Source organism: Poecilia reticulata, linkage group LG19, assembly GCF_000633615.1.
Source record: "Poecilia reticulata strain Guanapo linkage group LG19, Guppy_female_1.0+MT, whole genome shotgun sequence".
Lineage (NCBI taxonomy): Eukaryota > Metazoa > Chordata > Actinopteri > Cyprinodontiformes > Poeciliidae > Poecilia > Poecilia reticulata.
The window spans coordinates 10,457,909-10,485,603 of record NC_024349.1 but is presented as its reverse complement, the minus strand read 5'-3'; the positions used below and the strand labels follow the sequence as shown (position 1 = coordinate 10,485,603).

General features: G+C 42.2%; 1 protein-coding gene across 3 annotated transcripts in view; it reads right to left on the bottom strand.

Annotated features, from left to right (window-relative positions):
* Positions 1–27,695, bottom strand: part of LOC103481466 (zinc finger MIZ domain-containing protein 1) — a 124,021-nt gene that overhangs the window by 45,632 nt on the left and 50,694 nt on the right. The gene's annotated exons all lie outside the window — the stretch shown is intronic.

Below are 27,695 nucleotides of genomic sequence, written 5' to 3'. Positions count from 1 at the left end.
ACACACACACACACAAACACACGCAAACATAATGCGTCAAACCTCACAGTCTGTCAGCATTATCTCAGAAAACGGCATGAAGCTCCTCCATCCAGCTCTGTGGGAACATTAACTTGGCATGTGGCTCTTTGTTTACATTACTTAGCCATTATGTAATCTTTGGTTAACAATTATCTGTATGCTGGGCCCAGACATGCTCTACATATCTTTCCCTCTCCTCCTCCTCCTCTTGTCCTCGCTCTACCAGAGTTCCTCTGACGAAACTCCTTACAGCGCACTATTGATTCTGAAGCCGGAGCTCATGGAAGCCCGTTCTCTTTCTTTTCATCCTGGAGAATAATTTTTCATGTAGGCCAAACAATGGGGTTGTGATCTGGCACACTACACAGGATTATCGCGAGTAAAAAAAATAAATAAAAAATAAATATTACAAGCTGAACTGAAGGTTATCAGTTTTGCCTCTGGGAGACTGATTTAATGCTGCGTTCAGTGTCAAATAAATATTACAAAACGGTTGTCGGCTATAACTCAGAGTGACCTGCATCTCAAAGTGAGGGGTTAGTGAATTAATGGGCACATTTATGAGGAGTGAAGAGCGTCCCCTCCCCTCCTCCTCCATCCTTCCATCTACTGGTATCTCCATCTTTCTTTCTGCTGCTGCAGGGCCATCTCATCCCCCACGCTCCTCCTTCCCCTCACCATCTCTCTCCATTACCAATCTCACAGTGAGAAATTTCCCTGCACAAAGTACCTGCGAGATGACGGGAGAGAGCGAGAGAGGGGGAGAAATAAAAAGAGAGGAGGCAGCATGCTGCACCATACTGATAATGCTCACTTAGGGGTCTCTAGCTGGATTTAACGGCAGGGCCGGTAATCTACTCCACTAGACAGCTAAAGAGCTTTTATGCTACCTATTGGAGCTGCTCATGCCTGTACTTGAGAGGAGAGAAGGGCACATGAGTGCATTCCTCTCCATAAATTAGAAAGCTCATAAAGAAAAAGAGACATCTGAGGATTTTCTTTTTCTCCTTCTCTCCAATTCCGCGTTTGCCGATGAAAAGTATCTGTTTGCTCACATTTCTGAAGTCCTACACTCCACTCGCACTAAATAACTTTGTGATGGGAGGAGTAGAGCACATAGTTGATGACATAGGGCGGACAATATAATTGGATACTACGGGATGCAACTTACAGCACTACATGGGACAATATGATGTAATAAAAATCACTTCAAAATGATACAATGCGATTTTAGTTGATATTTCTAACAGAAATAGAGGGTGGATTCTGGACGGGTCACCAGTCCATCACAGGGCAGCAGAAAGACACAGGACAAATAACCATGCATACACACTCATGCCTAAGGGCAACTAAAAGAGATCAAATAGCCCACAAGTCATGTTTTTGGGATGTAGGAGGAAGCCGGACTACCCAGAGTGAACTCATGGATGCACAAGGATGACCAACAAATTCCATGCAGAAAGACCCCAGACAAGAAATCGACCCCAGGACCTTCTTGCTGCAAAACAGCAGAGCTACCAACTGCTTGATTGTACAGGCCCATAAATGAAACGGTGTAAGGCAGAGAAGATAAAAGCTAAAAAACATCCACAAGTCAAAGGAAACGCAACACAGTTTCTGTATGTTTAAATATGTTTTCTAAAAAGTTGGTGTTTTGTTGTCTTAGAGAAGTATTTCTCTTAGAGAAGTAAATTCGTAAAGTATTTCCTTTACGAATTTAAAACAGTCTTATATTAAAAATAGTGGCTGTATTGTAAGGAGTTGTGCTTAACTGTTAGATTTTGTTTTTGACAAAACAAAAAAGTGTTCCACAATGATTTCGGAAATGTTTTTTTTTTGTGTGTGTTTCCAATTAAAGTTGCTGCATACAGTTTCTCAATGAATGAAGCATCCATTTTCAATAAAATTTCATATCTCTCTCTATATATAGTTTTTCAAACAATGAGGAGACATCCATTGCCTCGCTATATCCCCCAGGTGTGCCCCTCTATAGTTCTCCCATTTCCTCTAAGTGTCGCTAGACAGAGGACTGATGCATGGCGCCCGCCGTCACCCTCCACCACCAGCAGGTGTCTCCCTGGCCCTTCAAAGGCCCAGCCTGTGGCACAAAGAAGGCGGAGTGGTGTTACTTTAAGCCTTTACAAGCTCTACAAATCCTCAGCTGCTGCTTCCTAACAGGGCCCACTCAGCCCGGCACTGCCTGTCTGACCTTGTGGTTATTGATGAGCGAGTCGACCTGCTCTCTCCGGCTCTCTCCTCTCTTCGCCTACTCCTCCTCCTCCACCTCCTCCTCCTTCTCCTCTCCCCCCACTCCATGTCATCTCTCTTACCTCCAGCAGCGAGTTAAAATGAGGGGAAACAAAGGTCTGAGTGTCATCCACCTCCATGTTTTTTTCAGTTACACAGACATTTTTAACAACACTTTTGATCTAAAGCCTCCGTCCACACATTGACATCTATTAGCTTCTTAAGCTCAAAATTATATTAAGCATATGATGCGAGTGTGTTGGGGAGTAATTGAATTTCCAGATATTTTCTCTTCCTAATTAACACTAGTCCTTTGTTACATCTTTTGTAACTAACGAGAGCCAATTTAAAGATTAAACCTCTGATGCGACGCAGATAACAACAACAAGAACCAATTATAAGCCTCAGCCTATTTACATGCTCTTTTCAGATGTTATCATTCCTTATTTTCTCTGTGCCTCTCTACCTGTGATCCTATTGGATTCAGATAGGAATCCCGTCTGCCGTTGGTGAGCGCGCGAGGGGGAAATCGGTGCAGTTTTGTGCCTTACTTGAGCTTAATTTACTGCAAATTGCACGGCAGGCGTTGCACAACAAGTAGAGAGCTGTGGATTCCTACACAACAAAAGACACATGGCGTGGGTGTGTGTGTGTGTGTGTGCGCGCAAGAGACCGGAGTGGGAGGGAGGCAAAGGAGGGAGACCCGCTTTCCTTCCCCTATTCAAGCGGGAGCTAAAATATATGTATTGAGTGGGAGCTGTAATAAAACGAAACGGGTGAGGAGATGCAGGCCGGGAACAAATATGAAAGGCAGTGGAGTATGGCGGCAAGGCGATGGAGCACCACCGGAGGATTGGATGAAATTATCTCTTTATAATCAGGGGGCTTCTGCATGGCTGCCTCCTCCATTGCCCGGTGACAGATGAGGCCTACCCCCTTCAAATGGGGTTTTTCGGCATGCTATCAAGCCCACCTCTGGGGTAAAACAATGTTTTCTCTCCTCCCCTTGTACGACTACTTTAAAGCTTTGTTTCCACTCGGCACCCCGAGAAGCTCCACACATAAGGCTTTGAAAGTGGCCACGAATTGAATTTCATTTAATTTAATTTAATGGCAAAATCGAGGGACGAAAGTGGCTGAGGAACGGCAATGCCGAAACAGGTCACTGAAGCGCAGTAAAACGGGGCGGAATCGGCAGTTAGGGATAAAAACGTTGTTTCAGACTCCCAACCCTCCGGATCCTTCAAAGTGCGTCTCTGTCGTGTTAATGTGACGAGCTGTGCGCCGCTGCTCTGTGGGATAAACCGAGAGGCAAAGCAGAGTAGACAATGATTAGCTTTATCCCGCCATCACTGCAGAACAAATGGATCACAAACCCTCTCCACTGAGCTGTTGAGGCGCAGGGAAGTGGTAAACAGATTTAATTTATTCACATAAACGGCTTGTGAACCGAAACAGTCAGGCTTGTCGGGGAGGCCAGCCACGCTGTGGGAAAATGATCGCTTCTGGAGTTTCGCACGTCTCTCATGCTCATGCGGTTTCGACCAATGTACTTCCTGACTAAAAGAGATGCAACGATCAGATTTTGCGGGACGATAACGATTCTGGATTCACTTTGGGTTCGACTTGCCTCCAGCTCACTAAGAAAACTGATTTCTTTTGCTATTGGATAGTGTTAGAATTAGACAAGTATAAAAGAAAATAAAATAGTCAAATCTGGTCTGGATTTTTCAAAACTGCAAATTCTTGAAAACACAGCTTCTGATTTGTACATTATTTGTAAAAACAAAAACGAGGATTCACAGTTATCCCCAAAACATTGTCCAGAGTGTTTTTCACAAAACAGACTGAAAAGTTTCATCAGTCTCAAATTGTGTTTTTACATATATCTGTTTAAGGTTTAAGGCAACAGTTCTGTTCATTTTTGATAAGTTTAATAAAGAATTGGCCTCTGGGTTGTCTGTTACCTGGCTGCAGAAAAGGAGTTTATTTATTGCTTTTATTTATATTCCATTAACAATCAAACTGCGAGAAATAATTTATTGTTGAAAAACGGAACCGAAGACCTGCTCCTGTTGGGGTTTTTGACTTATACAAGAAAACAAAACTTTGCATTTGTTGTTGTTGCGGTTGCCTTCCAATCCTCCCCATCCTCTGCTCACTTAGGGATTTAGTTTCATTTCTTCAACACGCTGCCATCACAGCATCCCGCAAAAGAAAGGTTGGGGATCAGTAGTATTTTAAGTATTTTACATTTTTAACCAGACATCATCAAATTTATTCTATATTCAACAAAGCCACTGAACACCAGTCAGAGTCAGTCAAGGACAAATTAAATGTGCCAGTCAGATTCCTGTTCTTGATATATCTTGCTTACTTAGGTTTGCAGAAAGCTTTCTGTATTTACAAGTTTTTTTCGGGGGGGTTTTTTCTCCCCCACCCCAACATTGAAAATCCATTGCCTACATAAAAGGTGGGAATATGGCAACCGGAAGCCATGCTGGCCTATTATACCGACCACACACACTCTCACAAACCCTCACACATCTCTCACCTTCCCCTGAGTGCTGGACCTGCATCATGATACCATAACAACACCCTCAGTCACTCCTAATGTGCTTTACAACAACACTACAGGCAGGGTGTTACACCTCCGCAGAGCAGTGCAAAACACCCCCACAACCGGCACACACACACACACGCACACGCACACACACCCACACACACCTCAGTGATTGAAAGCTACTAAGCCAAGCCCTGCTGACACTATTAAAACAGAGCAAGGTGGCCTGAGCAAAGAAATCAGCATCACTCTCCTGCACCTTATGGGGACACGCTGCTCAAGGTGATGGTGTCCCTGTGAGTCATGTATTGTAGGTGAATTAAGCAATAAAGGAGTAATCTGTGCCATCATTGACTCGGGTTCGGCTGTTTGCAGCACTTGCTCTAGGGTGATAAAGATGAGGGAGGAAGTGGAGGAGAAGGAAGCATCTCATCACACTCGTGATTTTAATGAGCTTTGATTCTGAGATGTGTCTTGTTTTCTTCCGACTATCGGCTGAGAAAACCCCCCTGCCTACGTCCCCCGTCCTTTAATTATCTCAGCATTGTAAAGAAGCATTTTTTTTCCTCTTTCCGCCTCCCCCAACCCCCAAGTGTTTAGCTGAAGAGGGCACCTCTGGGACTCCAGGTGTCCGCCTGGTGAGTGGCCAGGCAGGGACAAAGCTGTGTTTGTTGGATGGTGGAGAAAGAGGATGGAAATGTGTACGAAACGCTGCCGTTTCCATTGTTGCTTTGCAGAATGTGCCATAATCCCCCGGCAGGCTCCATCCAGAGCTGGCACGGAGGATAAAATGAGCTGCCTCCTGCCCGTCCCACCTCCCCCCCTTCCTTTCCTTCACACACATATGGACATGCAGCCACTCCAGTGCACGTGCACTCTCTCACACCTCCCCACATGGCTCCCTAACAGGCTTGGGGATGGATTTCTTTTATTTAATGTGGTTTGGTCTGCAGATCCAGAGGCGACCGTGAACGAGGGCGGGCTTGCCATCGTGCCACTTCACCCGCACATAATCTAAAGGAGCCCTGCTGCGACGGTCGCTGCTCACTGATCTCTCCCGTTTTCCCTCCGTCTTTCCCAATCTCCCACATTCCCTCCCTCCCTTCCTTCCTTCTTTGCCCTCTCACATTTTCTTTTTTTTTTTTCCACCACAGCTCACATAAGCAAGCCTCCCGGATTCCTGCGGGAGCCCCACGTTCAGTACACAGAGATTGTTCAGCCATCAGGCACATCTGCAGCATGATTAGAAAAGCAAAGGGAGCACGGTGGTGGAAGCAGGAGGGTGGGATGGTAGAGGCCACCCCCTCCCTTACCTTTTTTTTTTTTTTTTAAATAGAAGCAGAAAACAGAGGGCCGGGATCATAGAGGGGCCCAAGCAATATCTCTTCTCTAACCAAGTGTAACGTTTCACCAAGTCTCAGAGGGCCATCTCCATCTGTAATATCTGCAACTAAAAAGCCCGTCAAGGAAAAGTCGTCAAGGAAAAGTTCTCGAAAAGCTTAATAGCAAACAACCAAAATTTTTTAGGGATAGGGATTTAGTGATCCCTGGGGACAAGAGCATCCAGCTGTTCTGGATGAACTGCACACAGTAACTACATGTAATTGTATACTTTGATTTTATTGATAAGTACTGATGTTCCGATGGACCCAACAATGTGGAAATAGTAAAAATTCCAATTCTGACCAAACAGATATTTTTTGGGGCTTTAAACATCTTTGGTCAGAATTGATGTCACAATAATTCTCAAACAGAAAATTTCTGCTCTGATTTATTTTCCTATTTTCTCACAATATTCTTAGGAGTTCCTCAGGGCTACACATTAGAACCCCTTTATCTAAATAACTGGTTATGAAAAAAAAAAGAAAATCAGCTTGACTGTAGAAGGCCTGCTATACCAGGTCCTTCTCTGCTTAAGAGTATTTTACAAATGTCTGTTCCCTGAGTCAGAACAGGAATGTTTAAGCACACCTTAAGTACTTCAATATTAAGCACACTGAGTCCATTTTAATGGAAGAAAAGGATAAGTTCTGCAAGCAGTTAGTCTGAATAAAACTTGTATTTCTATTCTGCATGTTTGGCTTAAAGTTAAGTGGTGTAATAAAAACTCCTCCAATCTTTCTCCTGTTTAGAAGAGTTCCCAGCCACATGCATGCAGCATGAGGAGCAGCAGGGCAGCCTCTGCCTCTCCCGTCTGCCCTTAAATTCCTCCTCAAAAAAAACGGCTACTCTTTTAATTTCCTTCCACCAAGAGCATCAGAAAGGAGGGGTAATCCTCTTGGGGCGTCGGAGGCAGCAGCGCAGATGAGCCACGTTTCAGTGTGAGCACCACCAAACGCACAGCGGCGTGGAGCTGTCCAGCTAGCCTCACGAGTTCCTCTCCGTCAAAAGCCCCTCGCTTTTCTCCTCCGCAATCCTCAAGGAGTTTTTGGAAGTACGAGAGGATGATGAAACCGATGAGCTGAAGTCTGAACCTGCAGCTATTGCTCATCGCTGCTTCCATCATGCCGATGCAACACTATCACAAAAGTCTAAATGTTAGTGCAGAGTCGATTTGGTTTCATTTTTAGTGAGTGATACCGGTGCAGACACTTCATCTATTCCTCCCTGTCTCCAGGTGTACTTTTAAGTGTCCCTCCCTGTGATTGGCTGTTCATTTTACGTCATGTACCGCACTTAATCTGACCAGCTAAAACTTTGAAATCGGAGGGTAGCTAACAAAGAGGAGATATTATGAGGTCTGAAGCAGAGAGGGACTGATATCGCTGGGTGGGGGGTTGCGGGGAGGAGTGATGGGTGAGTTTGCAGGATGCATGGAAAAGAAATCAAAGAAGGCTGAGAGCAGAGCGTGAGCATGCTTGTGTGCTCAGTGCCTTACAAGTGTTCAGAGTAAAAGAGTAGCACTGATAAGCTTATGTTTTGGGCTGTCTACGTTGCCCGAGGAGACAGAGGACCTCCTCGTCTCCTTTGAGCCGGAGACCTTCTGCCTTTTGGTGATTTTGAGTGAAAAGGAGGAGAGACACGGACAGAGTGAGAGATTTTTAAATAGTGCATGAGCTCAACCCGCTCGGACACTGATGGACAGCAGCAACATGAGCTTTCTGTTTCACCCAGGAAGCCTTGTGAAGACACGCCATTAATCTGCCAGACCTTATCGTGACCTTACCAACGTCTGCTGCAAGAAACGTCCCCCTTTTTCTCTTCCTCTGTTGGGAGGTGCAAGTCCAGACGACTGACTATAGCTATTAGACATGTTGCTTGTTATATTAACACTTGTCCATAACATTTACAAGTGCAGGAATAAGAAGCTGCAAAGCTATAAAAGACGTCATAAATTGTTCTCCTCCTAAAAGTCTGTCCTTACATTTTACTCTGGGCTTTAAGAGTCCTGCTTGGTTTGAAAGTAGGAGAAAGAAGGTAAGCAGAATTTTCAGGCAGCACACACTTTGCAATAAGATTAACGAGGTGGCTGATAACCAGGTTGAAGAAAGGCATGGACCAACTATTCCTCATGCTTACAAATTTCTATTATTTAGTAATATCTCAATAAAAAATGTAGCTCTCAAAATCTGTGGTGTGCCTGAATGTCTGTATACATTGAAAGTGTTGATGAATATCAGTCACTTATGCACATAAACGTTCTGTATTTCAACATTGTATTTTGAAGGGTAAACAAAAGACAGGAACAGCTATTAGGTGGCAAAGTTTAGCAACTTTATGCAGGAAAAACCAGTACATGTTTACCTCTGGTCTGTAAAAAAAAAAAGGTTTTATTGCTGCAATGCCTCTAAAAATGTCCTCACTGATAATTAAGAAGGGTGTTTCTGGTCTTTGACAAGCCGTTTTTAAATTCAATACATATCAGGTAATTTATACTCTTCTATATTATTTTATGGTCTTTTGAGAGATGCCAGTCTGCTAGGCGCATGCATAATTTTGGGCTTAGGTGTTGGTCACAATTTCAGAACCTATATGTATTTCTGACTTTGTTATATTAAAATATAGTACAAGAACAAACAATATTTTGTGTTGGGACCATGAATTGTTCAGGTAATAAATTATTAACCTTAATGTGTGAAGTGAACATAGAACTTGTTTTTGTTCAGGCTGAACCTGGAGATTACTGGATAAAAGGCCTTCAAAATGACCAATGTATTTTGGATACATTGTCTTTTTTTTTTTGTAAAGTAAAGTAAAACTAAGCTACTTCCTGTCAAGAGAGTGATGGGTAAAAGTTTTGTATTTTGTCATGCCATACTTCTGCCACTAGCTAACGCAACACGGTATGAAAAGGTTCAATTTCTATTTCCTGACATTGGCTCATAAAAAGAAAGACAGAAAAAAAAATGTGATTTTTCATATCCACAGCCCCTTTGATAGCCCTCGGAGAGCACTGATTTCATATTAACAGTCATCAGTCCCGGCAGAGAGGCGACTATCATTCTACAAATGTGTTCAATTAAAGAGCAGAGAGCTTGGAGAGGGGTAGCGAGAGGCTGTTCCCTGTGCCCGTTTGATCTGGATTTATCTAATTGGTCGATGACGACACGTTACCAGACAGGCAGGCGCTTGATCCGCAGTCAGCAGCGAGCCGACCTTTTCCACCCTCCCCATCGCCAGCGATGTCCCTCACGCCCCCTCCGTGACCAGACGGCCTGTGTCTGCATGTAAAAAAAGGAGAGTGTGGGGGGCTGTGTGGGCGGCGAGTCGTGTGGGAGGAGGGCTGATTTAGAGGTTAGGCGGCAGAGCCTGTTGTAAATCTGTGTCACAAATCTTCCTTTTGGAGCCACGGGGACACACACACACACACACGCACACACACAAGCATGTGATGAATCCCATGTAACGTGCAGACCTCCACGGCCTCTCTGGCTCTTTTTTGACTGCGTGCAGCTCGCCGCGCTCCGTTTGACCAGATATCACGTACAGCCGTGTTTTGATTGCCTTGTGAAAATGAATCGGGAAGCTTCTCGTTTCACATTGAGCGGTGAAGAATGCCAATGTGTCAGGGGAGGAAAACGGAGATCCTCCAGAGAGGGGAATACTCAGCCCAGTCCTTAATCAGCACTAACATTTACTCATTGTGCATCAATATTTCTGTGTCCTTCTTTCTATCTGCCTCAGTCCTGAGTTATTTCATTGAGTGTACATTACTAGGCTCAAGTTGCGGCTCTATTTGTGAAGTCGCTGCATTAATAAAATCTAGAGGCAAATCATGGAGCTTGTGTACAGTCTCAGTGGTGCAGATGACATGTTTCTAAAACAGTATGCTCCTTTTTTATAAAATCTTACAGCTGTCTAAGAATAGCATCAAATGAATACTGAATGCCTGGATTGGAAGCAGTTTACATGAATTACGCCATTCAATTCTTGAGCTGTCATCCGAAGCAAAAGCAACATAATCATATGCAATTTCTGCAATAGGAGATTGCAGCAAAAAACAAGCCTGTGCAGTGTGAACCGAGATGGTTTCTATTCATTGAAAGCACAGTTATCATCCTCTGAAAGCGGGCCACTAAAAATGAACCAAGGCCCGGGTCTCGTATGTTTTTCATTTCAAAATGCTTAGTACCAAATCGAAGTTCACAAGAGATTTACAGCAAGTTCCACAGTCAACACGTAAAAGTGGAACCTCTAAAAAAAAAATCACAGACTTTACAGAAACAGATTGATGACTGGATAAATAAAAAACGGTGAAAGATAAGATGTGCTGGGTTAGCAATGTGTTTTTTTTTAAATATGAGCATTTAGGATGAAGAAAATGGAACCTGGAAACGTTTTCCTTATTTATCCATATTAGGAAAACACGTAAATAATCTATCAGACTTTCTGAGATGTCTATAGATTGCTATGAATGCCTGAATAATTTCTGTACCACAAATGTTCACTTGACTTTGTGTTGAGATGCAGGTTTTTACACACTTCCTTTGGTCATTATCTGCGTTTTCTACATCTATTTGTAGATCATCATGCTACTGCACACTGGGTTAGCAGTAGGTCATCACGAATCCAAACCACCAATCTCACTAAGGTATCCAGTAACTAAGCCAAGCGCTGTATTAAAGCTACGGTAGATAAATTTCAAGCAGCAGGTCTATTAAAGCAGGTCACTGGAGGCTAGCTGATCCCAGCTAACACTAGCTAACACCAACTTCTTATATTTCTACTACCAACTAGAGCAGAACACCAAAGAAAAACGCAATAAAAACGACAACATTTTCGCACAATTAGCACCAAAAACTACAACATCATTAAAACTTCTAACTGGCCAGAGCTTACTGCGTTTATGGGTCCTAGCAACACCTCCTCACTGGGCCCGGGCTGATTTAACAGTATCAGTGTACCCCAGTGGTCTCAGACATTATTCCTCGAGGGCCAGAGTCCTGCAACTTTTAGGCGTGTTCCTCGTCCCGCTCACTTGAATTAAATGGTGAAACTGCCTCACTAGCGTCCAGTCGAGCTTTACAGAGTTCTGCTAATGAGTGAATATTGAAGCCAGGTGTGCAGAAGTAGAGAGACACGTAAAAGTTGCAGGACACCGGCCTTTGGGGTACTGGAGTTTGTGTGCAGCGATTTCTGGGTGCAGTGAAGTTACAGCTGGAGGAAACTCCGATCAGTCCGAAACCTGATAAAAAGGACATTACATCCAAGGAGTGTCATCTCAGCACTTTCATAACAGCAACTATTTGTATATTTTGATTCAAGTAACCAGCACATACCTGCAGTGAAACCATAAAATCATGGTATTTTCACTCAGGGTTTATGATACCTTAAAAATCCGTGTCTGGTTCTAAACACACGGGCAGGCAGAGAGGGAAGGTGTTAGGGGTGGCAGCACAAGGAAATAGAGGGGATATGTAACTTGCTGGATGAAAAAGGTGCAGGAAATGAGTACTGCAAAGGGTGAAAAAAAAAAAAGAAAAAAAAGAAAACTCCGTATCCTTCTGTTTCTGCCCCTGAAAAGTGCTGAACCATCAGCAATTACAGGCCGGCCCGGGTTATGAAACTCTCTCAGCGGTCGGCCGAGATTCTGCTGTGGGTTCCGCCGCCGCGAGCCGAGTTGTTGTGTGGGGCCTCCCCCACCCACTCCTCACCTGGCACGAACTGGGAAGCCCAGTCTGCGCTGCTATCATTAAGGGTCGTGTGCAAATCACACAACTTTGCATCTCCTTTTCCATGACTGCAAAGTTTACGCCGTCAGCGGCGAGCCGATATGCAAAGCAGATGTTTTCACAGACGCGCAGGTGAGCCTGGTCCAGGAGAAGCAGAGCGAAAAGGTCCGCCGCAAGTGGTGCAACTACACGCGCAGCCGTGAGACAAAGGCGAGGGCGCACGCTCACATGAGTCAGGGCACGAGTTAAAAAGTGCTGAACACATAATTAGCTAATCAAGCAGAAAGCACAGATAGGCAGTCACTTCATTAAAATGATTAATTGAAGCCAATAACTTCTTACCAAGCGGGTGTCCGTGATTACAAGGAACTCCTTTTCATTGCAGCCATCTGTGTGCATGAACAAAAGTATTCATACCCAACGTAAAATTAAACTTGCTTTACTGTGAAGAAACGGGAAAAAGTGTTGTACAGTTCTGAAGTTGAAGGATTTTTATTTTTTTTACAAATGAAACATACTATTCAGCCCCTTTTCCTGGGACATCCCCAAATAAAATCCAGAATAACCAAATTAGTTTCACATAAATAAACAATCTGTCTGTAATTTAACTACAGTATAGCAAGAGTAGCTTATTGAAAGCCTGCATAATAGAGGACAAGCAACACACCAGAGAGGTCAGAAATAATGCTGCAGATAAGTTTAAGGCATACGCAATAAAATGATTTCCAAGTTACTGGATGCCTCCCGGAGCACTGTTCAATTTAAAATATCAAAATCAAAATAGAAAGTGTTCAGTGAGGAAAGGAAAGCATTAATCACAAGAGCAGCTAAAACCCCTGAGGTAACTTTGGAGGAGCCGCAGGTTCGCTGACAGAGTCTGTCTGACATGACAAGTATTAGTCATACGCTCCACAAATCTGGCCTTTATTAAAAAGTGGCATAAAGAAAAGTTATTGTGAAAAGACGTGTTCGAAAGGCCATGTAGAGAGCACAAGAAACATACTGAATGGGTTGTTTTAGTCAGATAAGACCAAAACTGAGCTTTTTGTCACTGTGTGCGATGGAAAACGTGCGATCCATATCATCTTGAACACATCATCCCCCACAGTGAAGCACGGTGGTGGTCATGCCTCGCTGTGGTCAGAGTTGATGGAAAATGGATGGAGCTAAATACATACAATACTTGAAAAACATCTTGAAACCACGTTTTATTTCTCTTCCAATTCACAATAACAAACTACTTCATCACATTAGATGGCAATAAAAGTGAATTAGAATTTGTGGTTATAACGGGGCATCATGTGGAAAGGTTTAAGGGGTGCGAATGTTTGTGCGACGCTTTGTAAGTGCTTCTTCATGCCGAGGTGTTCGTTTGTGAACATGTGGGTCTGTGTCTCATTGAGGGAGAGAAGTCAGTTTCTGGGGCTCATTCAACATTAGGATCCCAAGCTAATGAGATTAGTCAATAATGGATTGAAAGCAAGCTGCCTCCCCTGCCCGACACAACGGCCAGAGTGGCTGTCCTGTCAGCGACACATCCTCCACCGGTCGATATTCACACAAACACACAGAAACATACAAACAACCTGGGTCCGGCCTCTTAACATATAAATTGCATTACAAAATCGAGCGGCACCTTTTCCAGACAGGGCTATGTGCCTCTGTGTCCACAGACACGTATGCCCTGCAGGTTAAAAAAAACAAAATACAAGCATATATCCAGAGCCGAACCACGAGAAAGATATTTTGAGTGTTAAAAAGACACATGAAAGAAACCTCAACAGAAAACAGAGAGAAAAGAAGTCCTGCTAGATCAGCGACCCGAGAGTGTTTGAGCCCAAGAAGGACAAACAAGTTTCCAGAGTTGAGAGCGCTTCTCTTTCTCAGATAAACAAAGACATGAAATGGGCTTTAAGGCGGAAGCACAGCCCCTTTCAGACGTGTGAGACAACCTGCCTGTTCGGAAGGGGTGAAATAAACCTCACGCAAACAAGACGCAGCAAAACCTCTTGCTACTCTGAAGAACCTTGATGCGACGTTTACAAAAGCCAAGTTTTACTGAGAAAAGAGCCTGAAAGCAACATTCAGTTGCTACCTTGTATTTATGCTGACAATCTGCTGTCGGCTCTATTCAAAGTTGTTCTGAATGGCAACTTATAGTCGATAAGAACAGGCAAGATTTAAGAGCAAGGCGGGAGATTCTTCTGTTTTGGCCCTTGACTTTTACAGCTGTACTAGACTAATTTATTGAGTTAACACACTCTGTCCTGATGTCATATTTCAAATGACAAGAAGCTGTGTTGGCAAGAAATGTAAGTTACTCAGCCTTTGTAGCAAAAAAGTTAAACCCCACATTTTATGTTCCTAAAACTTCACAATTATGAGCCACCTTGTGTCACATTAAACTCCAATCAGACAGAATAAAAACTTTAACAGGTTCTTGTGCATGAATAACTTTTCAAGGTTATTTACAGGTTCTGCGAGAGAGAAAAGTCAAGCTGTGACCTCTACTTGCCATTTGGCACCATTAGAGGAAGAGTTCATTATGCAAACGTGTTTGAGGCTTTTCAAACGGTTTGCACAGATAATGTGAGATTTTTCTCTGGTTGTTTTCTTAAGAGTCTTACAGTATCCCATTAAATACCCATTTCCGAGTGTTGTCACTCCGCTGTGTTTGATAGTCAGAGGAGAAACTACCCTGACCTTTTCCCCTGATAATAAGACAAAGACATGAAAATCACAGAAGCACTACCAATGGCTCCTATTAAAGTAATGCCGCTTGAAACAAATGCTGTAAACAAGCTACAAGAGTTAGCATGTCTGTTGGGAAAGGAAATGGCCAGCTGTAGTTAAGCTTATTTACCAGCTAAAGGGGCCAATTAACAACCTCCACCTGCTTGCCTGGCTTTAAATGTTAGTAGTAGTTCTTTCCTGTTTTGCCCTTTCGTACTTTTTACACATTTGGTCTTTTCTGTCCCTGACAGAGTGTGAAGTGTGAAAAACTAAGTCCAGAAAGTAAACAATTATCTGCACACTAAGCATTTTGACTTAGGAACAACCCCCAAGTTTAAACATAGTGTTAAAATAAATATGAACAATAATAATGAATAAAAACTATACATATTTTCAAAACAACCAACTTAGCTGGTATAAGGGTGGATTTTTTTAAGCAAGACAACAAAGACAGCATGGATGTCAACCTAATCTGTATAAATGTTACCTTAGTCTGTCCCATATCACTAATGTTTCTCCAAAATACATTATTGATATCTAGACAATAATATAATAATGCTATGGTTACTATGGTTTCAAAAAAACTGTTAGAAAGCTCTAAATAATATCAAACAAAGGACTACGGGTAAATATGCATTAATAAGGCCAATGCTCTGGAGAAACAGGCTTCATATTTATTGAGATTTGCTACTAATGTGCTTCACCTATGTCTATAAATGTCTATGCGTGACCTTTTTTCACCCAGTAATATCTACACCGCATGTTTCATGATACTACGGTATGTTGCTGCTCCCGTCGGGCAGCCTCCCCGGCTGAGGTCAGCGCTGCCCTGCCAAAGGTCAACCCCCTGGATAATTTGTTTTAGTGCAGCCCCATCACCACCCAAACACAAGGCGTCGTGTAAAGTAAACCAATTACTATCACACTTGAATTGGGAAGCTGGGGCACCTCACTCCACCACTGCTGCTATTATTAGCAAAACGTCTCTTTCTCCAACCCCCCCCAACAAAATGGCAGTGTTTTGCTGTTATCTCCAATGATCTCTTTACTTGCTACTTATCGGCTGCCAAGTGACTCATTTACCTGCAAAGCGTAATTCTGCATGGGGATTTAAAGGTAATTTAACCTACATTCAGGCAGGAAATGAATTAAAGCCCTGCCGCTTCTCTCCCTCTCATTTCATCTTCCCCTTTCTGTCTTGAAAGCGTAAACAGCCGTCATAACCGAGAGCCCTCTCCTGCTTAGTATTCAGCTGTAATTCTCCTGGGTGGACAACATGCTGTGAAGACAATCTGCATTTTGATAGGCGCACACTGGAAGTTTCCGAAAGGCTCTTTCGGCAGCCGCCACGTCGGAAAACAACGCTGGACACGCCGCAACTAATCTAGGAAGATTTCGCAAACCGTCGAGACGAACGGCGAATAACTTGGTGGGATTTATGTCGTGTCATTAACCCAAATCAGTGCTGACACCACAATATTATTAGAAACTGATCATTTGTGGCGCTGCGACAGTGCTGGCCAACATGGAAATGTGAGCAATATATAACCATCTCAGAGAGCCATTTGTACAATCTCTCCATTAGCAGCCACTTTGTTCTTGTAGCCCCTCTGGCCTCAAACCAGGCTTCAGCCTCTGATGACTGCAGCCATGGCAACTGCCTTCATTGTACACTTGCAAATAATGAAGACAATGTGTTTTCCATTTAGATGAGCTTTTCCTCGCACAAGAAGATATGAAAAGTCCATCCTGAATGTTTCATTAGGGGGGAGAAATAATAACACCACTCCATGTGCAGGATGTACTGTTGAAGCTGCATCACAGATTAAATTGGCCTGGTGGGACAGCAGTCAATAACGATGCCCGTGGTTTGATTCTGTGCTCGGCAACCAAAACTTCGGAAAGTTGCTTTTATTTCGTTCCAAGCCTCATCGGATTCTGATCTTGTATGAAGAAACGTCAAAAAATGGAGAAGCGCCTCAGGCTAAGGAGCTTAGTATTTTGATCACATAAAGCAAAAACAAAGAGCACACAAAAAGAAGGGAAATGTAAGATGAGGAAGATAGTTTCGTAGATATATTCAAGCACTTTTTTTTTTAACATTTCTGTCAAGCATGATTAAAAAGTCTTAAGTTAATACTCCAGAAAAAAAGCTGCTCTGGTCAGCGTGGGGGTGTTTGCTGGTTTCAAATATTCACACGCATTTACAGTGCCTAACCCTCCGTGAATCCCTGGGGTCCACTGTACAGCAGTAAAAAGATAATTTTATTACATTTTTTTAAGACGTCTTGAAGCTGTCTTATGCTTCTTGGATTTTTCTGTTAGATTCTCCCAGTTTGTCTTACTTGCAGGCTTTACCATTAACCTTACAAAAGCAAATTTCTGTCAGCGACATAAAGTACAATAAAGGCCTTTTTACTGCACTAGTTCTTTGGAATCAGATCAATTTATCTATCAAACACAAACTGTTCCTTCCACGGTATATTCAAGTTGCTCCACAGCCGTTTTTCCTGTACAGATTGTTTGTGAAAAGAGCAAATCTCAACAAAAATAAGTCGAGTTCAGATAAAGAAGAAATCCGGTGCTTGGGCGTGAGCGTGTGTAAACAGACCACATACGCAGAGGAAGGAACGGAGAGATTTCCACGCACTGTTTACAGGGAAAGCTCCCTACGAGAGAGAGAGAGAGAGAGAGAGAGAGAGAGAGAGAGAGAGAGAGAGAGAGGCCTGGCCCAAATTAATTCAAGAGTTTTCACGAATCTTTCAACAGGAAACACGCCGTTGTTCCCCACTTCCACTTGCTCTCTTCCGTGGCCGGGTAAACACTCTTCATTTGCTCGGTTTTCCTCTCGCGAGGGAAACACAGAGCAGATAGGGGCTCTAATTCCTTCGTAATAAGAGTTTATCTGGAAGAGCAGAGAGCGTTTCATGGAACTCCTTGTTGCTTTTGTCTTAACACGAGACCTCGAACAACTACTGACTGGAAAAAAAGCAGCTGTCAGTAAGAATCATCTTCCTTGCTCTTGCTGAGCTTCTTCAAATTGCAGTCTGCGTGAAGTTTTCTTGTTTTTCCACAAAAACACAGAACTGCATAACCGTTTTTAAGAACAGAAAAGGTGGATGAGACCAAAAAAAATCATCTCTTCACAGCAAGTTTGCCGAGAAGACAAACTAAGCATTGAGCTGCTGGGGGTGTACGAGAAGGCCACGGTGCACAGTGATTGATATGCTAGAGATAAAACACAGTTTGTCTCCTGAATCCGCCTCCAATCACACGCTCTCTGTGACGCACTCGCAGCGTACTATCTCAACCCCGTGCGGCCCATGGTGCTGATAAGCGAGGCTGAACCAGTCTATCTGGCATTTGTGAAAAAAAAGATTCTCTGTTTGTATGAATGAATGCGTGGAAACATTTAAAATCTATGTTTATACAACTGAAAAGCTTTGTTGAGCTCAGGTAGCAGAAAAACAGATTTTTATTTCTGTTCTGTATATGTTCTGAAACAGGGTTACCCTGAGAAAACCTGCCAACCCGGGTGGGTAAAGGCAGTCCACCAGAGACCCACTATGTTTTTTTTATTATAATAAAAAACATTAAAAGTTTGCAGGGAATTTGGAAATATTGCTAATTAGACTTGGAGACTTTGGAAACTGTTCTTCATCTCTTACATGTTTGCCTCCTGCCACACACCTGACTTATTAAGTAAAAAGCTGATTAATAGGATTAACGCAAAGATAGTGATGATTGCATAAGGGGGAAGTAATTCAATTATTTAAATCAGGTGTGCTGGAGCAGAGACACATCTAACACAAGAGGGACAGTAGGGGCCCTATGGAGTACTACTGCACTAAGCATTTCAAAAACCATGTATCATTTTCCCTCCACTTCACAATTACATGCAAATGAGTTGATCCATCACATAAAATCTCAATAAAATAGATTTCGACTGTAATGAATAAGTGTTCACTTGGTATGATTACTTTGTGGGGACTGTCAATAAATGCAAGCTGTTCATTACTTCCTCATATTCCCTTATAGCTTTTATTTACCTGTGGAAAACAACCCATGTGCTACTTATTAGCAGGCAAAACAAGCTATTAGATTTAATCAGCATGAACTCCTAATGCTTAAAAACACAGAAAATCCACTTCAGCCTGGAGTCGCTCATTACCTGCTGATTGTAAAGGAAAGACGAGAAGTCTTTAGAAGGAAAACCCTGGATGATTGCAGCACTTGAGCTCAATATGCCCGATCTGTCTTTAATGAGACAACCTTTCTTGATAAAGAAACACTGGTGGCAATGGCTGATTATGCTTTACATCTCAACCGGGTGAATTGAGGTGAATTCTTTTTTTTTTTTTTTTAAATCAAATTATAAATCAGGTTTCGGCCACTTGGAGGCGCAGAGGCAGTTAACAAATCACATCCATATTTATCTGTCCTCATCTCAGACGAGGGATTGTAGCGCAATGCTGAGTGCTGCTGCGTCTCTGCTCCCCAACGAGCCAATCATTCGGCTCACTGTAGCTCCCCTGAACACATCCTTATGAGGCTTTTACTCTTCTCATTGGCTCGGCTAATTCTTCTTATGGGCTTTCACTCACACACACACAGAAATGTTGTTCAAGCACTTGACAGAAGGGCAAACAAACAATGCAAAAATAAACTGATAAAACCCTTAAATGGGAGCAAAACATTTATGGATTATTGCAACAAATCATAAACTCTTAAAACCCGGTGAAGTCACAGTTCACGGTGAGACCACCAGGTGTGGGATGTTCATCATTTATTAAAAGAGTCCAGCTAGTTTTAGAAGAAATCAGTAGAAGAAAATTGTTCTGCAACAATGTATCACTATGGAGACCGCATATTCAATGATTAGGGTTAGATCAAAAGGTTTAGAAGGACCCGAACACCGTCCTAAACATGTTTGTCTCCTGCAGGGCTTGTGACAATCAGGACTTCTTATAGATTTCTTTGTCTTTTTGACATTAAGCAGAAGAGCTTTCTATTGGCTTTGTAAATGTCTGAGACCAAAATTTCTTTCATTCAAATACAATAAAGGAAAAGCAAATACCTACCAAAGGTTGAAGCCATTAGATCTAAACACGTTTGTGGGACAAAACGTTTCAATTTTGATCTCATCTGGCCAGAGCATCTACTTCCAAATGTTTACTGTGCATTTTGATTTCTTTATATTGAATCCCTGATCACACATGCTTTTTATCGCCACCTATGGGTCCGGAGGGTAAATACGCGCATTCACAATTTCAACACAGTAGCACACAGTTCACCTAAACAAAATAAGAAACAAGTGTGTCCCAAAGGGTCTCAGGAGGAAAATGTCAAATCTCTTACTTCAACAATGTGAGGACCTAGAAAACTGCAGAAGGCTGTAAGGATATGAAAATCCTCCCAATGGGGAAATTGTTAGGAATCACCGGATATAAGAGATCACTTTTGTATATTTGTTTCCTCACCACACCTGGGGATAAATCCTTTAATTGGAGTAATTTTAATGTCTCAGATCTTACCATTGGATCTTGTGTAAACTCCATTCTGGGCTATTCTCTTTTATCTGCCCTACAAGCACAAAGCCAGCAGAGATAAATAGCCCTTCCACGGACAGCTTGGCACAGGTTCACAGGCTTCAAGGGGTCATTAAGGCGACTTGACAAAAGTCGTTTTTAGAAATAAATTTGCGAATAACCCTAATGATCGTCTGGTTATGACAGGGTGTGTGTGGGTTGTTGCAGTGTGAGTGAAGGAGCCTGCATTCGTTTCTGCTTGTAACACCCTAATGACTTTATTGTTTCATTCTTATCCAGCCTCAAGAAGCTATTACCATATAAACACCTGCGTTATCAGGCACCGCAAACAATTTCCTGGATAATTTAACAAAGATGCGATTGTTGATTCGGTATGAGGTGGTGTGACTTGCGCGAGTGTGTGTGTGTGTGTGTTTTAATATATCTATTATCCGTGTTCCTTTGCTGGAACCTGGCTACAGCTGGCCACTTTTCAGCTCCAGTTGTTGGGGGTGGGGTGGGGTAGATGGGGATACTTTAGAGAAATGCATAACATCAGATGCATAACTGGATCTTTTAACTTTTTTTTCTCTTTTTTTTTTAAACCCCTCTCTTCTTTTCTCTCTTTGACTCTCGCCTTTGTTCCCCTCCTTCCTCTTTCAGTCACAGGGGCTGAATTGTTCTGCTGAGGCTTGGCAAAGGCAGCGGATGGGAAAAGTGCAGGGGAGGCAGCTAACGCTTCCTGCCTCCCTTGAATCACAGAGAGTTAACCTTCACCGAGGGCACCGTGGCTTCTCGTTAGCGACAGCACCCCACATGCCGGCAGCCTGTCACCAGCCCTGTTCCTGTTCGCTGACCCCCTCCTTTTCGTGTCCCTCTTAAACTTCGCGTCCAGCTGCGGCGGTACGCCAGATGTGGCCAGTGCTGGACCTAAAGATGCCATATATCCTCAGAAATGGAACTGAGCTTTCATCCGTGTTTGCGGACATGTGCGAGATTCTGATCTTTGGTTACACGCGCAGAGAGGAATGCGGTAATTTTCCACATCAAAGTGTGTTTACAGGTCTCGGGGAGTTCTGCTCATAGTTGCACCAAATCTTGTAAGTCTCCAGGGGAAGATGAGAGAAATCTGATACAAAGCCTGCAGTGATATCATGCTTGAAGCGGCGTAAGCTGGGGATGAAGTTGGAAAATTAAAAAAAAAAAATTCAGGAGCTTTATAGACGAAAAAAAAAAAGAAGTAGGTTTAGCAGACCTCGGTGGCCACCTCCTCAAAGCGGTTTGAGACCGTTTCAGCAGCTACTAACTCAACTCGGCAGCGTATTTAGCTCTTTGCAGTGGAGCTGCATTGTGAGTAAACCAATGCTCAAATTCTTTACAATCTTGAAATTAGAGACACACCGATCAGGCTTTTCCTGCCTGGTACCAATTCCTTTTTTTTTTTTTTTTAAAGCGTCTGAATTGCTGATTCAGGTTTTTGTATAAAACAGACACATTTGACTCTTTTGCTATAATATGTGAGCTCCCAAAATATTTTGCACTGTAATTTCTGTCCTTTGAGTACCACAAAAGGCAATCAAAGTACCTCCAGTCTTACTTGCAGCACAGTTTAGATTGGAGCTCTCGCTCTATATTTAGGGCCGTCGTCCTGCAGGAAGACCAACTTCCATCATAGTTTGAAGTCTTAGTTTGCAGCTTCTAACTTAGGAGCAAATTTAACTCTGAGCAGTAAAGCTGCATTGTGGGGAAACGTATACTTGTACTTATCAAACTTTTCCTGGTCGAAACTGATTACTGGTTTTGTCTGTGGTCTGACCCATTGGATCTGATTCTTACCACTTCTAATTAGAAAGAAATATAAAAGAACTACAATAGACAAATGTGCAGCAAAAGATTTGACAGAGGTAGTCAAGTTAAATAGACACATAAAAACATAAAAAAAAAACATAAAAAATTGCTTTGGTTAGATTGATTTACAGGAGTATGACTTACTTTTTTTTCTGTGGATTTTGGTGAAAGCAGTCACATTAGAGGCTTTCTTTCCATAAATTACATACATGAGAATCTGTATCTGCACAAATTGTATTATTTTTTTTTTTTAGCTTTTTATACACTTTCACAGATTGTGCAGAGTGCTGTAGCAGCATTAAATGTTTAACGTATCTTTGGTAATTCAGCAAATTTGATAACATCGGATTTAAATTTTCTTCATTTTAAAAATTAGTCATAATCAAAGTTTTGAGAATTCAGTTGAAGGAAGGAAATATTACAAAGCATGATAAAAATCGACAAGACTTTTTGATTCACATATTTCGGCATTTTATGGACTAAAAACTAGTCAAAGTGACAATCGGCGTCACAAAACAACTACAGCACAAACAAGCTTGACATCATCCACCCACCACTTTGACGAGGAGCGCCGACGTTCAAAAAATAAATAAACAAATAGATAAATAAATCGTGTCCCTTAGAGATGACAGGGGAGCAAAGTCAAGTTTGTTAGAAAGAGTCACAGCTAAATGTTGCGACTCAGAAACAAATACATTCGTGGATTCTCTCCTGCTTTCTTCTCATTTTCACTGATGAAAAAACAAACACAAGAAAGGCTACCCTAAGAGAAAATAAACCATTGATTTTGCACACGGTAGAAGACTCCAATCAATAAGCTCAAGTAATTCTCTGCACAAGTTTAATGGCTCGGCTGTACAGAGGGAGACAAGTGCTTTGTCTGAAAATTATTCCTGTTTTTTTACTGCGTCGGCACAACAAATCAAAAGCAACCGGGATTGTTTAAAGAAGCAGCAGCAGTTCTGTTCATGAGGACGGCCAAAGACCCAAGGTTCTCACTGCACAGATCCCTCTTGCCCAGAAAGTTGAACGTGTTACCCACTTTGTAGGATCAACAGAGACGGAAGAGAGGAAAAAGTGAGGTGGGGGAGGAGGTCAGGCCATCGGCAGAAAGGGTCATGTTGCCCACCAGCAACTGATCTTCTGGTGAAGTCCTGACCTCTGACCCTAAAGACCATCAAGGCTGCAGAAACAGACACTGTTTCTCTCCGTAAATAGGGGGGAGGGCGGGTATTGAGGAAAGAAAAGCATCGGCGGCGTCTTTTGAAGCAGTCGTTGAAAACTACAAGCTTAAGGCTGCCAAGGTGTTCTGGTGCTTTTAGACACCGAACAACTCAACTAATGAGCCGACGTCTGAGCATGTGGAGGATCCAAGGTACTAAACTACTTTTCTCCTCTTTCATTTCCATCTGACTCAAAGTTGGGAGAAAGAAAGAAAGCTCTTTCCACCACCTGTAAAATGTTAAAAAGCATTGACCCACAGATTCGAACACTCATTAGGATTTTTAAAGAAGAGAACTCTGCGAGAACCCCTTTCTCAGATGTTTCCCCTCTGTCTTCAAATGCCATATCAAGTTCAGGAAATTAGCCAGTTCCTGTTGCGGAAGAGAAAGAAAGCTGCGAGTCCAAAGTCAATGCAACACAGCTTGTTACTACAAAACATCTCATACCTCTTTCTACGACTTGACAAAAGCAAAACAAGCTTCTCCAAGTGCGTGAGCATGTCTCTTTCACAATTAGGGTTTAACAGGAGATGTTAAACAATATGTTGAATTGCAGTCATTATCACAATTTCATTGTAACGCAAGGTAATTTATTTGTACTGCATATTTTTGAAAAACAGGGCAATTCAAAGTGCTTTGTGCATGTGTGCAGTATCATAATCTTAATTGTGATGATGAAAAAGAATGAAAAGAGAGAAAAACATGGGAAGGATTCAGCAGTGATGTCATCATTTTGTGTTTTCCTAGATTGGTGATCATGCAAATCACTCATAAAAAGGTAAAGCGAGTTTAAAATCTTGTTCTCACACATTGTATGACATCCCCTTATGTCTCACATAAATAATTTACGACCTCTCACAGCAGAAAAGCTAACAAAAAAAAAAAAAAAGTGTTTATCCTGAAGAGTAAATATAAAACTTACTCTTCAAAGAGAAATCGAAATGACCAGAATTACAACTGGCAGGTCAAAACTTGCACAAAACCGAAATCGTATCAGTGCATCTCTAAATAAGAGGCTCATCTTTGTAGCACAACCACACACCTTTTGAACTTTGGGACTCGGAGCAACTCAGCAGCTGACAAACACATGGAATTTCCCTGAAGTTTGTTCTTTGCCAATAATATAGCCATTAGGTCCTTTAATATCCTCTGGATGAATTGCTTTCCACCCCTGATCTACAGCTTCTGTCCACACATCAGGACCCAATCAAAGTTTGTTCCTAGTTATGACAAAGACTGTGCCAGGCTTGAAGCAGCAACATGTCCCCAGGGAAATAGAAAGAAGCCAAATAATCAAAGACAATCCGGCACTTCCTGCCTGCTATCGATGGAGAGCGTTTAAACGGGACCAGCTCCGGACTGTGACGAGGTTCCTTCCTTTCACCAAACCTCACTCAAGCAGGATTACGCTCCAAACGACGCTCTACGTTTAACCATGAAAGAGCCAACAACTACGCTCTTAGGCAAAAGCACCCGATGACACAAATCAATTTATGAGGCAACTGTACCAAAAAAAATCTTCTTGGAGTGAGAAACGATTCGGTGGAAATCTGTAAAACTGCAGGGTCTGGTGCGACTGGAATCTGCACACTGTCTCTTTCGGCTCTGTTGACCGGCAGCCGTCAAGGCAGACCTCTCGCCTGCTGCAAGTGAAATTAGGTTAGGAGAAGTCATTTGTCTTTAGTGGAGGGTGGGCGAGGGGGAGGGGGAAAAAAAATGAGGCTAAAGAGGTCATATCGAGCAGGAAGGCTGCAAAGGGGAAGGAGTTCATGCAGACTAACATCTGTGATATTTCTTCACTTCACGCTCGTTCTCCCATCCCCCCCAGCCTTGGGTGTGCCAAATGCTAAGGTGGGGCCTACAAAAACAGCAAGTAAGGGTATTTTTGAGGGAAGTATTTTGAATAGGGCTTTCAGTCGTGACAACATGACCCCTTTTACAGATGAACACTTTCCAATAAAATATAAAGCAAACACGTATGTGTCAACCGTCCATCCACCGTTAAGTGCTACAAGCTCAGCTGAACCAGGCTGCAGTCAGTCGAACGTGCAAAATGATAAAGTTGCTATGGTTCTCTGTTAATCAGCAGAAGATCAAACTAACTCTAGCTTGTCAACCTGGAAGAAAAAGTACGATTTATGATGTCTTCTCTTTGAAGTCATAAAATTAGATTCCTGGATCTGTTCGAACAAGCCAGTCCAATGCATCGCTCAGCAACAGTTTTCAAAAACAACATTTAACAACCAGTAAAAAGCGAAAATCCCAACGTGATCACATGTTCAATAAGTTCCTTCTTCTCAATGTGAGGCTGCATTGTCTTAACACTTGCAAGACGTTGGAAGGAAAAATGAAGGACCTAAAATCTGCTCTGGGATTTTGCGACTCCGCTTGGTTGTTTTCAGGTTCACAGGTGGTTAGATGAAAGACACCAAAAGATGAGATTGTAAATTAGCCTGTAAAACTAACTTAGCTGGTACCCCACTCAGATTGCAGCGTTGTGTTATCAGGCAATCTAAAAGTAAATAAAAACTATGAATGCACCATGAAATTGTCTGGTGACAGCAGACACTTTATTTTTAATGTGATCAACGCCAAAACAAAAACCCAAACACCAATTTCTTTTTGCCCAATTACTTAATGCACCACACAAAGCGCTACTACAACACCACCAAGTATTTATGGCGTCACCAATTTAATACGACTCAAATACTACGCATTATTTTTATGAATTGTTGGACAGTCGAATCAGGTAAATGTATATCTGAAATTCACAAACATACGCTTTTATTTTATTGAATCTGGCTCTGCTAACTGTATTAATTGTTAACCTAAAATGCTATAGAATATCCTATTAATCCACTCCAGATTATTTTATCAAAAGACCAGGACTTTCTGGTCCTTTTCAAAGAAAACTTGTCACTTTGCCATTGTTTCGAGAATGCTAACAGACTAACATAGCATTGCTAGTAACGAATGTCTGTCAGGAGAGAAAATGATCATCAACTAATAATAATTTTACTTAAAACAATTCGCTCTTGAAAATGAGACCTTGTGTTTCAATGGGATTACCTACATAAATTAACAAAATGATAATAAAATGATAACAGTAATTAGCTTAGTCACGTTGCAAGGAAACAAGCAAATTCCAGTAGATTTCCAACTGGGAACGTGCTTCCAAGTTTTGAAGTAAACTGAACAAAGAATGAATCCAACTTCACTGTAGCGGTGGACTTTTTCCTGGGAAAAACACAACCACAAGATGCCTCAGCTTGCATGACACATGCTTAAACCTTTTGGGCTTTCCCCACTTCACCTAAGACACATTACACACAGAACTATGTACAAACAACAAAGGGCTTCTGAGCTTGTTATCCTTTTTTAACGAGAGAAGGCAAACAGGTAAAGGTTAGCCATCATGTAAACAAGCCTTCACTGAGGAATGCTCAGACTCTTTAAACCTTATTTTTTAACTCTTGTCAAATGGCCATATTGACCCGTTCACTGGTAAAAGCATCAATGTCTCATTAGGCCATTTTTTGGTGTTTAATTGGAGAACATTCCCCCACGTTTTCCCTGGTGGCTTATAGAAAGGTTTCTAGTAGCTTACTTTGTTAATACTTTTGAAAGGAACGGTAAAAGTAATATAGTGCTTAAAATTGACATTCATAAACCTAAGTTGTTACAACTTAGACATCCAGGAAAGTTGGAATTTTCCATAGTTTTAGAACTTCTAATTTCAATTTTATCTATAACTTCTATTTAAAACATCATTGGTATAAAAGGATGTTTTTTCCTCATACAACTGAGATCTTTACATTAACGCTGATATTATGGATCCATCAGCTAACTTGTTTAGTGCATAAACTGAAATCGCTGCTTTACACATATTTAATAAATGATTCTCATTTAAAAAGCTGAGACCTGTAAGTGATCATTAGAAGTGTTTACGATGAATTCTCTGCCTAATTGATTAATTGACAAATCATTTCAGCAGCACTAATTGGGAGTGTGAAGTGGTTTTCTTCTTCTGGCTAAAATTTCTTTCTGAATGATCCCCCCCCCCCCATATCTCTAGCCTCTCCAATTTCAGGAGAATCAAGAAGAGGAGGAGGAGGATGAGGAGAAGGAGGGGGGTGAAGCACTATTGAGCTGAAAAACGCTTGGCCATTGCTGCCACCTTGTTCTTGTGTCTGGAAACATTATTTGTCTGCTGGCTCAGATGGTGCCTCCTGTCTCCAAGATGAGACCACCCCTTCTCTCCCCTTCTGCGAGCCTATACCATTCCCCCTCCCCCACTACGGTCGGGACAACCCCACAGGGGAGGGGTTGAATTTAATAAAGCCTCCCTTAACCACATGCTAAAAAGGTATGCAAATGTGCAGGTCTTTTTGCTTTTCAATGTACCCCCGCCGCCCCGCAC